We start from the raw sequence: 17,349 nt of genomic DNA, 5'->3' as shown, positions 1-17,349 counted from the left end.
CCTGGCGATGCCCCTGCTCATTGTCCCCGGAATCTCCTCTTCCAGACAAACCAGTGGGGCCTGGAGATGTCACGTCCGGGTCATAAGTGCAGGCCCAGGAAAGGCCTCTGGTCCAGAGTGCTGGTTAGAGGGAGTCCTGGCTGTTACCATGCCTCGGCTCCTCAGACACCTCCACGTCCACCCAAAGCCTTCGCGAAGCCACGGCCTCCACTCACAGTGCCTCCCTCTGCTCTGGACATGGGCCCATCTACCTCTGGCAGCGGCCAGTCCAAGCCAGTCCATCATCTCAATCAGTCAGCCCATCTGTGCAGCCCTCATTCTAGATGCCCCGGGGACTCTCTCAGACGCCCTGGCCCACACTGATCTCCCACTGCATGTTTATTCAGTCTAACAGTTAATGTGTGCATTTCTCTTCTGATGCAATAGTCACCACACGTGTTTTACTCACCACCCAGCGGTGGTTCATGGGGGTGAGGAGGGCCTCACAGATGAAGTGTCTGGATTCAACTTCATGTGGGAAAAACATAAACAAAGGACCAGTCCCAGCACCTGAATACTCTAGGGGACGATTTGTCGTCGGCAACGTGGAGAAGGTGACTGGTACCTGCCTGATAATATGGACACCCTTTAGGTCCACTGATTGTCAGTCTGAAGGTGAAAGATTGCTAATACATAGTCATGTATTTTACATTAACCAAGTGCTACTAAACCCCGAGCTGACAGCAGATGTGAATGAGTGGGGATCTGTAATGTAACTGCGCACCAATGTCACAGTGATGACAAAACCGTGCTTGGGTCGCACTTTCTGGAGGCTGTGTTGCCATCTGGAGCCCTGCCATGTGCTCCTCTCCCTGGGGAGGAGGGTTTAATGACCCTGACAGTGAACCTGTTAGGCAATGCGTGCAGAGCTCGCAGTCATAGGCACAAATGAAAGGTCCGAACTGCGTTATGTCTTACTGGGAATTCTAGGCAAGACTGACAAAGTTTTAAAAATTGTCAAGGCCCGGCCCATGACCAAAGCCACAGGTGGTGTCTGAAGTCAGTGCACAGCTAAGCCCATGTGCTATGCAGCCTGCACGTTGTTCCTGGTTGCGTCAGGGATGTTGGCATTATGTTCACAGTCCCTGTATCTCTGAGAACCCAGGTCAGTTCTCAGAAGGACCGAGGTCAGATTTCAGCTGCATAATGTACTGGTTTGGTGACCTTGGACAATCCACTTAAACTATGGGGGCCTTAGTCTCTTGACCTGTGAAAGGGGAATAGTATCTCATGGAATTGTTGTACAAATTGATAGTGTCCAGGGCACAGAGTCGGGCTTTGATTCTCAGCTGTGACCTCCAGGATCAAAGGACAGGAGAGTGGAGTGGGATGTCTTCCTCAGATGCTGTCCACTGCCACAGCCCATGGCTATCTGCCTGGCCACCCCATAAAAGCACAACCTGAGTCAGAACGAGGTAGTACCCCCTTTTGCTAGAGGCTAATTCCAGCAGGTCATAAATGCAAGAAGTTGATCAAAAAGTTGATGAAACTTGGGACTTCAGCAGGACTGAAAATCTGCATGTTATTACCTGCTACCAGACAGCTGAAGGCAATTCCCCCAACCTGATGGTCCTTTATTATTTACCGGACCTTACCTTTGATATGTATATCTGCTTTGCTATAGGGAAAATGTGGGAATAAAAAGCCTTGGGCCCAGAGATTCAGGGAACTTAGTTACTAGAACTAAGCCTCCTCTGGCTCCCCAAAAATGCCTTCCAAATTTATATTTCTTCTCTAGCCTCTTTATTAATTTACGTCGAAACCCCTTCTCCAGATTCCTGAACCCTAGTAGATGCAGAAACACCCCAGCATTAATGGCACCCAAACAGGGACGTCTGGAGAAGAAGATTTTGCCTGAGCAAAGAAAAGAAGTTAGTCACCAGTAAAGGTGGGATCACTGCACATAAAGCTCATACCAAGCTTTGGATTTCATGAACCAGAGTGGGAGGGAAAGTCTTTTGTTTTAAGTCAGACTATTATAGGGAAGAATTAGGTTTAAAGGCAAAAATATCATTGTAAATTTTTAGCTTCCATGCTCAAGGATAAAGAAATTAAAATGTCAAAAAGTACTTTCTTAAATCAGGCTCAAGGAAAAAGAGTTCCATTGTCATCTTTAACTATGTGGGTTCTTGTTCAAATTGCAAAATGCCCAATTATTATTGGGGATCAAAAGTCTGTAATATCTAAAAAGCTGCCTGATCCTCTGCCTCTGGAGTGAAGAGACTTGGCAGCTAGAGAGAGTAAAGCTGTCACCTCTCTTGCTGAGAGACTCTAATACCTGGTTTAAAAATTATCGTAGGACACCTTGGGACAGGCAGATTTTAGCAAAAATAACTTAAAAAGCTAGTCAATGCCATGGAAAGCAGAATAGGAAAAGATTCAGGAAAATAACTTTGATTTAGTCTTGTTGATCTGTCAATTTCTATTAAGCATGCCTTTAATTTAATAAGAAAAGAAGCACGGCCAGATCATTTACTGAATTTCCCCAGAGGAAACAGGATGTGGGGGAAGGGAGACACATGGTGATCCCGTAAAATGGACGCCCACTCCTGAGAGTACTATTAGAAAAATCTCATTTCCACCATGTTTTTTCCTGGTCTGTCATTTAAAAATTTTGCAAAATTCAGGAATGCATCTGGGATTTCTGTAATCATAAAGAACGAAAGCTGGCTTAAGACAAATGTGCACACTGTCTGATTTTGGATTTTAGATAGTTTTAGGCTAAGTTTAACTCTCTTTATGGATAATACAGAATAATCCAAGACTATTTTTCCACAATAAGATGGCAGAAATGACCCAAGGAAAAAATACAGGCAGGTTCTAAGCAATAAGGTTGGTATTTCCATAATAAAGGGCAGTTTTTAAATAATAATGAACTGCATTCCAAAGTTAACATTACAGCCGCTAAAAAGTCAGTAAATTATCTCTGTTACAGAATTTATTAAAGTAAATGCCTTGGATAATAATAACTGGCTTTAAAATCCCAAAATTGTTGAAATATAGATAAAGAAATGTAATTAAAATTAAGTATTTGTAGTAAAGCTTTTCAGTAATAACATGTTAATACTAGGGGTCCAGTAGCCCCAGGGGAAACTGGCTTTGCTTTTTGATGAAGGAAGGGGCTGGTTGCCCTTCCCCCAGAAGAAAAAATTGTGGTGGATTTACATCAAACAGCTAGTCCAAACCTGTTTCACCAGCCAGAAACATATAGTTTTCCAAAATCTTTGGAAACTTAAAACTTTGAAAGTTTACTGAATTAAATAATAAAAAACTTGTTGAATATATAGGTGTTTTGAAATGACAAAATACTAAAATGTTAATCTGAGTTTGCCTCACATGAAAAATCTAGAGGACAGAATTGAATCTATTAATTAAATATGTCTTGTATATTTTAAAAATTGTAAAGTTATTACTAATGTAAAAAATGCTAAGTATTTGACTTGCCAGCTAAAATTTAAGGCTTCTAAGAGTTTTAAGTTGAAATTAAGTTAGGAGAAATGATATGGTTGTGGTAACAAAATGCGAAAGTATAAAAATTTATTTTTGAGAAAATAATTCTCATATTTTATGTGAAAAAAATTAGTAATTCAAAATTTATTATAGTCCATGTGGTAAAATTTCAACTTAGGTCTAATTAAATAAGAAGGATTAATTCTGTGGTCTCAACAAAATTTTAATATAAAAACAGTTTAAATTTAATTGATATATTTTAGAATAATTATAAAAAGTTTATAATGTAATCTTTAGGTTATGTTAGGTTATATATTTGATAATCTTTCCAAGTTAAATTTCAAGATTTTAACCGAGAAGTAATTTTGGGACACTCCAAGGGCCCTGGAGTGATTCAAAGATTCATTCTCTCTTCTTACAAGAAATATTTTTTAATTAAGCCAATTTAACATACTTGAAATCATGTGGAAAGCTTTATCAAAAAAAATTAATAAATATATTTTATTTATATACATGTATTTTAAATATTATAGAGATTTCAACCTCTAAGGGAGGGCAAGGCAAAGTTACTAAATATTTCTTAAGTAAAGCTGAAATTTTCAGCAGCAGAATTTTAAAAACAAAAGCCCTCTGGCAGCCTCCACTTCAAATAGGCTGGAGGGATGGGACGTCATCTGTACCTCATAGATCAAATATATAAATTTGTTTACTTTACTTTTTCACTAAAGATGCCTACTTTAATTAAATAAATTCGCTTTTTAAAATAAAATCAAGGGCTCAGATAATTTCAGTTAAATGAGAAGCCAATATTTTTGTAAGCAATTGGCTTCAACAAAGGGCAAGGTAAAATTTTGCATATCTCCAGTCCTCTGAAAGTTACTGAGACCTCCCATAATCCCTCTGTGTATGCAAATGAGCACTGGCAAAAATGAATACTGTTTAAAATAAATTATAAAAAGGAGAAATTTAAAAATTTTGAAATCTCTTCTGCTAATATTTACAGGGTAAACTGAATTCAAGCATTAAATCTAATCATTAGTAGTCACCATAAATAGAGTCACTTAATATGTAGGCAGCAGTACCAGTCAGTGTCTGAAAAGCAACCATGTAGGTTGCTTGGTGTAAAAAAAAGAAAAAAAGATTTAAAAAAGAAATTCTCTAAAGGTGGCCTAGGAATTACTCTTGGAGGAAATAAAAGGATATTTTCTTCAAATGTCTAAAAAATTGTAATTAAAAGTCAATGTATTAGGCCTCAAAGAGAAAGTAAATAATTTGCATTTTGCCTCCTTAAACAAAGCTTATGTGAAATTACTCAAAGACTAATAGCAGAAATTTAATTAGTGTCATTTACTGTCAACACCCAAGGACAAATGAAGTTAGCAAATAAGCCTTATTTCTGACTAATTTAAATTGGCAAATTAAAATTCAGGGGAACTAGTTTTAGTAGGCAGGAAACTCTTCCTGAAACATTAACTAATTTTTTACTGATGGTTTATCTCATAATAAAGCTGCTAATAATACAATGAATCCAGAGGAGTCATACTTCTGTACTAAGAATTGAATTAAAGAGCTATCAAGACTGCATTGCAGGATTTCCAAAAGCCTCTTGATATTATTTAAAACAATAAAGGGGGGATAGTGGAGTAATCTCCTGTAAGTAAACTACATCAAGCCTTAATTACTTAAAACTTTTCTTTTACTTTGAAATTTTTTCACTTGTAATGTTGATGGCAAGACACACATGTTGTCAGAATAAGCCAAAGGAAAATAGTTTGGAAAAATGAAGAGATCCCAAACCTAGTTTATAGAAAGGATTCCTTTATTAAACTTTGGTCAAGGATATGCTTATATATTTCCAGAAAACTCCTCCAAAGCCATGTGGATTCCTGCAACAATGGATCAGAAAGAGGAACTATCCAGACTACCCCAGCAACATGCTGATGAGACAGAGGAGGAACAGTCCAGAGATGGGGGATGGAAAAGACACCTTGCCATGCTAGCAGTCAGCAGCTGTGCATTGCTGCAGGTTGCCCGGGACAAAGCCAAAGAAGGTCGGACCTGCATTGACATTGATCACCATTTGTCCACCATCCAGAACTAGAATATCATTGCTGTCATTTCACAGGGGACAGTGATTGGGAAGGGGACTCAAAGAACTGTTGGCCCAGAAAGGAGCTTACTGTAGAATAATTCCTTTGATGCCTGGCAGCAATTTAAAGGGACATGAATGAACTCAAACCTTTCCATTGAATTTAAAAATCTTAAAAGGACCTGAGCTCTGCAAATGACATAGATTCTTGTTAAGTTTATTAAATCAAAGAAGGGGGATATGCTGGATGCTAATTCCAGCAGGTCATAAATGCAAGAAGTTGATCAAAAGGTTGATGAAACTTGGGACTTCAGCAGGACTGAAAATCTGCATGTTATTACCTGCTACCAGACAGCTGAAGGCAATTCCCCCAACCTGATGGTCCTTTATTATTTACCGGACCTTACCTTTGATATGTATATCTGCTTTGCTATAGGGAAAATGTGGGAATAAAAAGCCTTGGGCCCAGAGATTCAGGGAACTTAGTTACTAGAACTAAGCCTCCTCTGGCTCCCCAAAAATGCCTTCCAAATTTATATTTCTTCTCTAGCCTCTTTATTAATTTACGTCGAAACCCCTTCTCCAGATTCCTGAACCCTAGTAGATGCAGAAATACCCCGGCATTAATGGAGAGTGGAGTGGGATGTCCTCCTCAGATGCTGTCTGCTGCCACTGCCTGGCCACCCCATAAAAGCACAACCTGGGTCAGAACGAGGTTGCACCCCCTTTTCCCTGGCCTGTTCCTCCCTCTTCAAGGTCCTCTCCTCCCCCACAGAAGCAGCTCTTCCTCCATCAGAATGCAGCGGGCTGTTTGCTTGTCCCCAATGAAGTCGTGCAGTTTTCCTTTGGGCATTGCTCACTGAGGGGCTCCGTTCTCTTCTGGAAACAGCAGGGAAATAGCCCATCACTAGGCTCTGATTTGGGGGACAAACTCCAGGCTTGTATTCAGAGCCCCGGGCACATGTGTGTTTGGTTTATATGCACCAGCATGTTTCAGGCATGTGGTCTGTCACCTCACCCTGTTCCTCAAAGGGACTCTTCACCCTAAACAGGCTGAAAACCAAGCCTCAGCGAGAACAGTGCAGGTGACGCTGCAGGGCCATGGGAGAGACGCTGTCATGTGGGACAGGTCACCCCTCCCTCCCCCCTTTCTCAGTTGCATGGTGGCCTCGCCCTGAGCAGTGGAGGGGCCTGGAAGAAGTCAGGCCTGAGTGGGTGTCCCCCCAGTTACTTCACAGCCTCCAATGACAAGCGTGGCTTCCTACACAGTCCTCACAGGGCAGCACCGGTCACCTCAACAGCCGAACCATCCTTGGCACAGCACACACTTTTATTTCCCTGAAACCGGTCATGCTTCCCTGAGACATCATCATGGCTTGGCTCCCTGTAAGCGCTGCTCCGGGTCCTTTGAGGCCGGCTTGTCTGTCCTGCGGTGCCTCAGATATTTTGTAAAACTTTCCTGGGATCTCCAGCCAAACACGGGGTTCCGGGGTGACTCAGTCCTCAGTGGAGAAGTGGAAGAAAGACTAGAAGCTAGAAAGTCTGCTCGGCAATGAAGTCTGAATCCATCTCGGATTAGTTCCTTTTAACTTAGAAACTACACAGTCTGGCAACTGCCATGCTGCGATGGCGTGGGAGCCACGCCCAGGAGCTAATCAGCTTACAGTCAATTAGAAAAACACCACGTTGCCTTAAAAGCCTTCCAGGCCAAGAAGCAAACTATGGCCTGATTGACAGGTAGAGAGTATCCTAAGCTCCTGGGTTCAAAGCATTGGCAGACACGGGCCAGTCCTGGGTCTCTGTGCTTCAGCTTCCTCGTAGGGAAGATGTCATGAAAATTACATGAGTTAATGCATGCAAAGCACTTAGAACAATTCCTGGCATAAACAATGTTCAAGAAATACAGCCTCGCCCTAACCAGTTTGGCTCAGTGGATAGAGCGTCAGCCTGTGGACTGAAGAGTCCCAGGTTCGATTCCGGTCAAGGGCATGTACCTTAGTTGCGGGCACATCCCCAGAAGGGGGTGTGCAGGAGGCAGCTGATCGATGTTTCTCTCTCATCAGTTTCTAACTCCCTATCCCTCTCCCTTCCTCTCTGTAAAAAATCAATAAAATATATTTTTTTAAAAAAGAAAAGAAATACAGCCTCTTATTTACTAAATTATTTTAACTGACACACTTTTAAAAAAATATTTTTTATTGATTTTAGAAATAGAAGAAGGGAAAGGGAAAGAGAAAGAGAGAAACATAAAGGTGATAAACATCGATTGGCTGCCTCCTGCACACACCCCAACCGGGGATAAAACCCAAAACCTGGGTACGTGTCCTGACCAGGAATCGAACCTGTGACCTTTTGGTGTATGGGATGATGCTCAACCAACTGAGCCACACCAGCCAGGGCAACTAACACATGTTTTAAAGTAAATCACTGTATTCATGTAGGAATTATTCCTGAGAAGATAGAAATGTGCTGGGACAGCCTTGCAGGGTCCATGGGACTCTGCCCAGGGCAGACAGTGCCCGATGCGGGCACAGGTCGGAGAGCAGGGCACCTCCTTTGTCACCCTCAGGAGATGACTTCGCCGCTCACGCCTCCTTTGCTCCCGGGATGTGTGAGAAGTGGGATCTGTGTGTCCACCAGAGTATGTTAAAGGGGAAACCCAAGTCTGCTGGACACATTGTAACCCAATACGTCATTATTCGGCGTCTTCACATCCATCTCCTTTGAGTTTACTTAATATTGGTCAATGACCTGCACGTCCATGATCTCTGGGTATTTTACCAAATTTAGTTTTGGGTCATAAAATCCTAAGGGCACAGTCTCACCATTGTGTTCCCATCACATTGGTTACTGCGCCCTGTGGGCCCCTGAGGTGGCCTTTCAGCGGTGGTTAGTCCGGCCGAGGCCACAAGCGCTCCACAACGTGTGAAGTTGAAATGAAGTCCTTAGAGAATCCTAGTTTGTTTCCGTTCTATGTCCCCTTTCCATGTGCAGACACTTGTGGGCATAAAGCCTCAGTGATAACAGATGACCCAGGGCTGGTTGACGGGTGGTCCGTGGGCAGCAGCGGAAGAGCGGCCCCTGGACGAGAGGCAGAGGAGGTCGCAGGGGTGGCTCCCTCTGCACGAGGGCCCTCCTCCACGCTCTGGTCACCGTCGCTGGGAGACACTGTGCTGCTCTCTGAGAAGTATCTGAGGGCCGATCAAGTGGGTTTGTGAAACGTGCAAGACGAGCTGCGTGGCCACGGAATAGAAGCGAGAGGGAGGGAGGAAGAGGAGGCATTTCAATCAATCGCAGGAGATGGATGCTGTTTCATTCTCAAATCCCTTCATTAAGTGGTGGGGAAGGGACCCACAGGACTATAGCAATTTCACTTTGCATTTTTAATGCTGGCCAGGAAGTAGCAAGAGAGCAACAGCAAACATCTGCCTCTTTTCCTCCTGGGGAGATGAGTCAGTAACAGAAGACTGAGCGTCACAGTGTCTGGGCACCACGCAGAGCCTGCTCAGTGGGACACTGATGAGAAGCCTCAAATGATCAGACCTGGGATTTAAGAAAAGATGGAGCCTTATCAATAATTATTCACACCATTGCTGATGACTATAAAATAATAACCTGTGATTCCCTTTTATTCTACACAGTTCAAACTGATCGGTGCCAGAAAGCCACGCCGGTAGGGGGCACAGGCCAACGGGGAAATGGAACAAGGAACCCCAGGGACTTTGGGGGGATGGGCGCATTCATAGGTTTGATTGTGGCCATGATGGTTTTCTTTGTCCAAATCCATCTCATTGTACACCTTCAATATTGCCTTTTATTTTATATCAATTGTTTCTAGATAACACTGCTAAAGACAAATGTCCTCAAATACCTCTTGTGTAAAAACATTCATAGCAGTTGTAGCCAAAAGATCCCCGAGCAGGAAACTGCCCACATGCCCATTAACAGGGACATGGATTTTTTAAAAAGTTGAATCTTTAAGTAATAAAACAAATCACAGCAAAAAGAAGGAACTCAGGATGGATATAGGCAACACTAGGGGTGAATCTCAAAAGCAAGGCAGCCAGACACACAACCACACGATTCTAGTTATGTCGGATCCTAAGAACCAGCAAAAACCACGTATTACGGCGGCCGTCAGAACGCAGCCACTCCTGGGCGGTGAGGGAGGCCCCTGAGTGACGGAAGGTTTACCTGCTGTTCTGAGGGTGACTGCACAGCTTTCCCAGAGCACACGGCACTCTTGAACCTAATTAGCATCTCTTGTATTGCAATTATAGATGGAGCCTCGGCTCGCCTTCATGTTCAAGCAGCTGCAGAAGCCACAGAAGTGTCCTTAAAAACAAAAGCAAATGTTATTTGCCCATGTCTGTCAGGTACAATAGAAGTCAAAGGAACCGCATCTGAGCAGCTGTGGGAGCAGACAGCGCGGCGCGGGCCACCGGGCCTGCCCGTGGCTGCAGCAGGCACGGCTCTGCTTCTCCGCTGCTTCTCCGCCCGCTCAGCCTCGGAAGGCACAGACGTGGGCCGGCAGCCCTGCTTGCTGAGGCTCGAGGCTCGGGGAGGCTGCGGCGAAGCTTGATGCTCCCTTGTCTCATGCTTCTTTTCCACGGAGGCTTCGTGCCTGAAGTTCCGAGAGCGCACAGGACTGAGGCAGGCCCGAGCCGTCCCCGGCTAGCTGTGCCACCACCTGGTCCTGGGCCTTGGTCAGTTGGCTGACATTTTGGACACTGCAGTGTGTCCTTGGCAGAATTTGTGCGAGGATGTGGATTGTTATAATTGTAATGAAAAACAGATGGAAAGCTGCTAGCTTAGGCTGCACACTTACAGACACTGTCACTGACACATTGCATCATCGCTCTCCTGAAGGGACAAGAACCGCGAGGGCGTGGCCAAGGGTGCGTGTCAGGCACGGGGCTGTCTTCAGGAGGTGGGGGGCAGGAGGCTGAAGAGAAACCGTGAGCTCTATGGCTACTAACTGAACAGGCAAAGTGACTTCCCCAACAGCATTCAGGATGTTGGAAGCGGGTGGGTACGCATGACGGTACAGGTGTGCCTTCACCCGACCATGTTTGGTGTTGTCCATTCCGTGGATCTGGAAGGAGGAACAGGCTTCCTTCCTTAGGGAGATAGAAGCCTTTGCCTTCCCAGCCTGTCCTGGAGCCAGAACCCGGGGTGTTAGCTGGGCCCCACCATCACTGTCACACGAAGCAGCAAACCTGAGGGTAAAAGACAAGTTAATCCCAGGACAGAAGGACACACAGACCCGAGACCCGGTGGCACCTGCATGGCGCCGTCCGGCTTCGTGGGAAAAGAAAGACCCGCTCTGATGGTTTTCCGTCCTGAGTGGCTGCCTTCCTGTCAGCTGACACATTCCCACCCCTCCCCCGCCGCGCCAGCCTGTTCCAGGCTTAGCTTTGTTGTTAGGAAGCAAGGTTTCCTCTCATTTTCATTCATTTTTTCTTAGCTTCCTCCCCTTGGGTCACCGTCAAATCCTGGTCGCTGTTCGATGACATATTTTAATTTTGCCGTCTGATTATTGGAGGGACGCCAGGGAGCCTACCGAGGCGGACTCATCGCATGAGCCCTTTGTATGCCACGCGCGTCTACAGCCGCAAACCTCACATATCAAGTCTGGTCGCCCAATTTTAGAATCAGACTTGTTGGTGTCATCTCTGGGTTAGTACAGAAAATTATGGTAACTTAAATTCGTAAATATCCCAGTGCATATGGAAGAGATGGGGATGGTTTCCGTTTTGGACGCGTGGCAGTTAACTGGTGAATAAAAACCTGGAACACACAGTTGTTCAGATGATACAGGAGAATGTAGAATATTCTAGAAAATTCTGTCCACTGCTCATAGGTGCCAGGCATTCCAGTACAGGGGTTTCAAATCCACATCATAGCCTTTGAACCACAGCACATGGCTGGCATAACCATGGAAGCCAAGGGGACGGGACGAGGGCGTCCATCCACGTTCATGACACGCAGAGGCCGTGCGAAGGGCCCTTGTTCACTACCTCGCTGGCTCCCACCGCTGTGAGGGTGACAGTCATTCCGCTCTCAGACGACAGGAACGTGAAGGCTGCCCTCCGGAGCACGGCCCAGGCCAGCCTCGGGACCGTCAGGAGCGAAGCCCGTTCTGTCCGATTGCAAAGTCCACCCTTGGTCAAGTCCCTGAAGTGATGTGTTTCCAGACGTTTCCTGTCTGCCCACTGTGATGGGAAGGGAGTGGGGTGCAGCCTGCAGGACCCGCTGTGCCTGTCCCCTTTTCAGGAGACTGTGGAAGAGAGTAAGTCGAGTAAACACTCTGCCTAATGCCAGGAATCCAGTGGGAGAGCCAGGGGGCAGTGATTTCTTGCAAACGCCCAGGAGCCCGGGGGACACTCACTGGACGTTCGGAGCCCCAACCTCCTGGGAGCAAAGTAGTGGGAAGAGGGACCCCCCCTCCTGCAGGGGCCTCCCCACCCCGGTGCCCGGTCCCGCTGGACCTCCGTGAGGGATCCCAGGCCAATCACGCAGCGGCCTGTGGCGTGAGGTGTGCGGGGCTCACGGCCCAGGAAGCCCGCGAGCCCATCTGGGGCGTTGCATTTTTAATGCTCTCCTTGGGAGGAACATTGTGTTTCCCTGAAATATTCAGGCTAGTTCTGCTCTGATGTGAGGAAGGGAGGCCAGCTTTAGGAAAGAACGTAGAAGCAGTTTTCAGCGCTGGGATGGCATGATTTTGCATTTATCTTTGAAGTTAACTGTAATGAGCCTGAGTCTAATGAGCCTACCTCTAAACCCCATTTAAGACAGTGGTTATGGCTGCATTTTAATCAATGGTGTCAGGGTAGCGAATACAACAAAGACCGAGCATTCAATTACTGCTGACGCTGGAGAGTGAAGATCGAGGAGCTAATGGCACACAGACTCCTAGCGGCAATTAGCGTCCCCGGGGGAGGGCCTTCTGTGCAGCCACCCGGTGAAGAGCGCTTGCTGGAAGCACACAGCGATTCAGACTCGGGCTCACAGTGCAGGGCGCCGGCTCTGCGCCCCGAGGGGTGCTCACACCCTCACTGCACCTGACCCTTATTTTATCTGATGAGGAACTGGGGGCCCGGAAAGGTGTGCGAGTTGTACCGGAAACAGCTACTCCACAGCAGTTTCATGATTCACAGACAACTTTCTGATGATTGGAGGTAGAAATACAGAAAGTCAGTGGATCAGAAAAAAAAAAAAAACCAACTAAATAAATAAGCCAAGTAAACCATTTTGCTTAGCATGATACTCTCAAGATCCATCCATATTGTCACAAATGGCATTATTCCATGCTTTCTTACAGCTAAGTAGCATTCCCTTGTATATATGTACCACATCTTCTTCATCCATCATCCATCACAGGGCACTTAACTTGTTTCCATGTCTTAGATACTGAATAATGGTGTAGTGAACATAGGGGGGCATATATTTTTATGAGTAAATGTTTTCAGATTTGTTGGGTTCTGGGTCATATGAGAGCTGTACTCTTAATTTTTTGAGGCCCCTACGTACTGTTTTCCACAGTGGCTGTCCCAGCTTACATCCTCACCAGCAATGTACAAGGCTTCCTTTTTCTCCACACCCTCCAACACTTGTGATTACTTGTCTCGTCAATAACAGCAATTCTAGCAGGTGTGAGGTGGTATCTCATTGTGGTTTTGATTTTCATTTCCTTTATAACTAGTGAAATTGAGCATCTTTTCATATATCTGTTGGCCATTTGTATGTCTTCTTGGGAGAAAAACCACATGATTTCACTCATGTGTGGGATATAAAGCAACAAATGAACAAACAAAAAACTCATAGATATAGAGAACAGTATGGTGGTTATCAGGGAGGAAGGGAGATGGGGGAGGTTGAAGAGGGTACAAGGGTTCAAATACATGGTGAAGAAAGGAGACTAGACTTTGGATGATGAACACACAATAGAATATACAGATGATGGATTATAAAATTGTACACTTGAAACCTATATAATGTTATTAACCAATGCCACCCAATACATTTAATAGAACTAAAAAATAATAACAAATTTTAAAACTAAGTAGGAGACATGAATTCTACTCCTGGTGGAATATCGTGTTTTCAGACACTGTTATCATTCTGACCCTTCAAGATGTTGTGTCTATGAATGGGATGGCTTTCTGATTCGGAGACGGGAGCTCTTTCCATGTGCGTGGGCTGAAGTAACTCCCGACAGGTAAACAACCTCACTCACGTGACTAGACATTTGCCACCAGTGTCCGGAGGGATAGAGTTATTGTTGCTCCCTTTCCTTCCATTGTGTGGCTTTGAGATGCATGATTCAGGCCGTCCTCACCCGGCTTCCCTGAAACCAGAGGTGGAGGAAGACACAGCGGGCAAGTTCTGTTAGGAAGGAGCGGCCCCAGATGAGAGGAAGGGGAGGTGGAGGACCAGCCAGGCTCCACGCCCGTCCTGGCTGGCCTGGGGGATGTTGCTGGGATGCTGCAGTGTAGTTGTCGCCCATTCACCCAGCTGTGTGACGTCACCACGTCCTCGGCTCCACAGGAAATCCACGCCCACGTTCTGAGCTGCAGGAGCTGTGGCTCAGCCTCGGGGGCACCGGCTGCTGGTGTGGAGAACACACCTCCCCTGCCCGACCAGCAGGTGGGGAAGGAAGAATTGATCTGCTCGTGCTAGTGATGCAATGGTGGCTCCAAGTTCATGGGCAAAGGAGGCGGCCGAGGGTCCCAGAGTGGGTGAAACTGGGAAAATCTGACATGTTCCAGTCCTGCTTCCACCAAAACTCTGCTCATCGTACGTACGAGGACCAGGGGATAAACTATCTGAAATTTTATTTAAAATAAACTTCCATGTAGGGCTCTTGTATCTATCGGGAGACAGTTGAAGAAGGATTTGAGGATCTTGCATATTCATTCCTGAGTTAAGACATGACCATTGCACATTGCAGGCAGCGACGATGCAGACAGCCACAGAAGGTCAGAGGTCTTGCTGTAACATTGACAAGCAGTGAACTTTCAGATTTCAGATAAAAGAGCGCCTGTCAGGAGAAACAAACTGCGTGGCCGGAGCAAGCCTTCCTGGTGAGCAGAGGCAGCAGCCGCGTGATCCGCAGGCTTCAGCCAGGTCTGGAAGTGCAGCTGGGAGGAGCACGGGGTGGCGGGCAAAGCTGCAAGGTCGGGAGGAGGGAGCCCAGTCCTTCAGGGCTTGGCACCAGAAGGAGCCACAACATAGCGCAAGCGCGATGACTGGATCATTCTCCTCTGCGGGCTTTTTCGGGATAAGCTGACAGGAAGCTGGGCTGGGTGGGACCTAGAGGAGGGTCTCAGGACCAGACGTCAGGCAGACCTAGTGCTGAGGAAGGAGGAGTCGGAGGTGGGACGCCAGAGGGGAGTGAAAATCATTACCCACTATCCAGCCCCAACCCACATCCACTCCTCCTGGGCCGGAAGAAGTGGAGCCCACCCCGCTGCCTGAGAGAGCGGACAGTGAGCCTTGTTGAGGGGAGAATGTTGTCCACTTCCGTTGCTGCACTGCCCTTCTGCACCATTTCCAGCCCACAATAAAAATAATTAATTATGCGACACGAAGAAGCAGAAACATGTGACCCATCAAGAAGCAGATGGGTGCAGAATTGGAGATGAACCTGATTTTGGAATTAGCAGACAGGATTCATAATAGCTATTGTAAATATGTTTTAAAATCTCATGAAAGAATGATCAAATTAGGCAAAAAGATGGTACATTTCACCAAGAAGAAGGGAAGAAGGAAGGAAGGAAGGAAGGAAGGAAGGAAGGAAGGAAGGAAGGAAGGAAGGAAGGGAGGGAGGGAGGGAGGGAGGGAGGGAGGGAGGGAGGGAGGAAGGGAGGGAGGGAGGGAGGAAGGAAGGGAAACTACTAAATGTAAAAGTCTAGGATTGAATTGCAAAGTATTTGAATGAAGAATTAATTGTATGGGCTTAATAGCACAAGGAGAGATTGGCAAATGAAAGGCAGGTAATAAAACTACACAAGCTATCAAATCTTGGTCTGTTTCTAGTAACTCATCTTTTTATGGTAAGCCACTTTTTTCTTTGTATTAGCATATCCAGTAAGTTCCCAGTGTCGGCAGGAGGCTGGCTTATGTATTGCAGCGTTTCCACATGACCTCATCTCCTCCCAAGAGCCTTAAGCTTCATCCTGGCAGGCAGATAAATGACTCCAAAGTGGATCCCATTTTTCTTGTGAAGTGTGATTTCCGGCTCGGTGGAGGTGTGCTGGATTCAGCTTTCCCCTTTTCCCTAGGGAGTAGGGTCACAGCTGGTTAGTTCGCTGTCTAGGCACAAATTCCAAGCTCTCCCCACGTGTCTCATTCTGCTCAGCACTGGGCTGTCCTTTCCGGAGCGTGCCCTGGGACAGCGCAGCCTGGCATCACTGGGTGTCAAGATGTGTAGGTTCTCTGCTGTTTCCTCCCACGGGCCCTGCCTGCCTCGTCCAGCACCGTAGCAGGCAGCTCATCTACCCAGAAAAACAGCTGTTTTCATCCAGCCCCGAAAGCCGGTGTGAGCACAGGGCTCCCTTCCGGGGCACCCTTTCCCTCGATACCAGCGCCCTGTGTGGGTGTTGGCCACGTCCTAAGAAGAGCTGTCTTACCGACTTCGTGCAGCTGGACAGTGGCTTTGCCATTAGGGCCAGAACTGCGCTCTCCACGGTGTCTCTCCATTTGCTTTCCTTATTCCTGAGCATAGAATTAGTCCTTCTACATTCTGAGCTCCCCGGTATGTACTTGTGTATAAATGCAACCACCTTGCATGTCTAGATATGTCATAGTCCATGCCTTTGTGTCACTTCGCTGCCAGGTTGTGAGCTTCCTTCGGGGAATGGCTGAGTCAAAGTGACGTTTTCATTTCCGCCTTCAGCACCCGCCCAGGCACATAATCCATGGTCCGAAGGTGTAAGCTGTGCTGTACGTAGCTGACATGAAGAGCATCACTGGGCATGGACCCTACTCACTGGGAAGAAACGACAGGCAGGGATGACTGTAGCTCCAAAAAGTTCTTTACTCTTTCGCCTCTAACATCCCATCAGCAGACGTGGCCATGCTTCTTTCTTTATTAATTTATTGAGGTGACATTGGTTAATAAGATTATCTAGGTTCCAGGTGTACCCTTCTGTGATACCTTGTCTGTAGATTGCATTGTCATTCCTGTCATCATATATTTGATCCCCTTTACCATCTTCATCCTCCACCACCACCCCACCCCTCTAACCACCTGTGTCTGAGTTTATTTGTTTGTTTTTGTTCATTGCTTTCTGTTTTATATGTCACATATGAGTGAAATCATATCGTCTTGTCCTTTTCCATCTGACTTATTTCAGATAGCATGATACTCTCAAGATCCATCCATGCCAATGGCAGTATTTCGTCTTTCCTTAGGGCTGAGCAGCATACCATAGTACAGTGGTCGGCAAACCGTGGCTCGCGAGCCACATGCGGCTCTTTGGCCCCTTGAGTGTGGCTCTTCCACAAAATACCACGTGCGGGCGCGCACATACCGTGCGATTGAAACTTCGTGGCCCATGCGCAGAAGTTCGTTTTCGGCTCTCAAAAGAAATTTCAATCGTTGTACTGTTGATATTTGGCTCTGTTGACTAATGAGTTTGCCGACCACTGGGATAGTACATATGCACCACATCTTCAAACACCCATAAAACGGGTGTGGAAGGGAAGTAGCACAGCCTAACACAGGCTCTATGTGGCAAACCCTCAGCTTCTATCAGACCCAAGGG

Source organism: Cnephaeus nilssonii (genome assembly GCF_951640355.1).
Source record: "Cnephaeus nilssonii genome assembly, chromosome: 12".
Classification (NCBI taxonomy): domain Eukaryota; kingdom Metazoa; phylum Chordata; class Mammalia; order Chiroptera; family Vespertilionidae; genus Cnephaeus; species Cnephaeus nilssonii.
The sequence above is the reverse complement of the archived record's forward strand: the minus strand, read 5'-3'. Positions refer to the sequence as shown.